This window comes from Tarenaya hassleriana, unplaced genomic scaffold, assembly GCF_000463585.1.
Source record: "Tarenaya hassleriana unplaced genomic scaffold, ASM46358v1 Cleome314, whole genome shotgun sequence".
NCBI lineage: Eukaryota > Viridiplantae > Streptophyta > Magnoliopsida > Brassicales > Cleomaceae > Tarenaya > Tarenaya hassleriana.
In genome coordinates this window covers 93,764-95,612 of record NW_010966313.1, presented here as the reverse complement: position 1 = coordinate 95,612, position 1,849 = coordinate 93,764, and positions in this window count along the sequence as shown.

Here is a 1,849-nt window from a genome sequence, read left to right as displayed (position 1 = left end):
TTCTGGAACGGACAGACCGCGCACTCTGGACCGTCGGGTCTGGACTTGGTGGACCGTCCGTTCTGGACTTCTGGTCCGTCCGTTCCAGACCCTTCTGTCTCGGTTTTTCGTCGTTTTCTCGTGCGGTTTCATCCTTCCCTGCGTGTGTGACCCTGTAGGCTCATTCGACATAGCAGTATAACCCGAAATCCCTGTTTCGGATATACAAGTCATAGGCGGTCTCTAGCAAGACACTATGACTACCTATCTCGAATAGAGTTGGTTCGTGATCTTATGAACACCAGTGATGATTCCGGCTGATGATCTTTTTGTATCGCGATATCATATGTCGAACATAAGGCATGGATAAGCCACCTTATCTGATTCGACTGCTTTCTCGTTCACTGAGTTCGACTGTCTGAAATAGATGACGTTCGTCTATAGTGCAGCCACACATTTCTACAGTCTCGCTCACCCGAGGGGCCCAGCGATATCTCTCTCTTTTACGAGAGGTACAAATCCCATCTTGACTATCTACAATCCAGTACATGATTCGTTTCGTACCTGATACACGCCTTTATAGTTCTCCTGTTACGCAGAACGTTTGACGTATTCAAAGCACGCAACTCCTCATGTTGGATTCTGTAGATATCTCAGGTCTTAGGATCCAATCATGGAACCGCCATATGAGATTCAAGTCATGACGCTAGTCCATGTGACAATCTCATGCTGGTCAATCCAGTATTCCATTCTCCAACGAATACCTATGACAGTGATCGTATCCAATACCTATGATCATCTCTATAATCATCAATCACACATCATACTAGTCTTATTATGTCATCATTCCCATAATGACACAAGACTAGGGAGTTTAGTATCATTCATAATGATACATGGATTTCATAACAAATCTAGTATGCAAGAACATGTAATGAATTAAATACTCTCATAAAACCATACAAAGTATCAATACATCGAATATATCTAAAGAAAGCTCATAAACAGTACATCATAGAGCACTAAACCAACAGCTACATGGGATATTGCGATCGGCCGAGCAGAACATTAAAATCGAGAAAAGTGTCCTAGTGGTTGGAAAGAGTTCCAACAAAAGGAAGCGTTCCAAGAGCAAGAAAGGCAAGGGCAAGACGGTAATTGTTGCCGCCGAGCCTAAGTCTAAGGCTGAGAAGGGAGAGTGTCATTTCTGCCTAGCAGGAATATTATTTCGATTTCATGTTTGGATTCTGATGGTTTTCGTTTTGTCATTGAGAACAAAACTTTATCTATTTATAGAGGCGCTTTATTTTATGGTAATGGTTACCTGTTTAATGGCCTTTATATTTTGGATGATAAACTGTCTAGACACAGTTCAATCTATAACGTTAGTACCAAGCGGTTTAAGCCGAACGACTTAAACCCGACCTATCTCTGGCATTGTCGACTTGGTCACATCAACGAGAAACGCATAGCGAAGCTTCATTCTGATGGACTTCTTGATTCTTTTGATTATGAATCAATCGAATCATGCGATTCCTGTTTGATGGGCAAGATGACAAAATCTCCTTTTACTAGAAAAGGAGAACGGGCTATGGAGTTGCTAGAACTCATACATAGTGATGTGTGCGGTCCTATGAGCTCACCCGCTAGAGGAGGTTATCTGTATTTCGTTACGTTTACTGATGATTTCAATAGGTACGGTTATGTCTATCTGAAACGCATAGCGAAGCTTCATTCTGATGGACTTCTTGATTCTTTTGATTATGAATCAATCGAATCATGCGATTCCTATTTGATGGGCAAGATGACAAAATCTCCTTTTACTAGAAAAGGAGAACGGGCTACGGAGTTGCTAGAACTCATACATAGT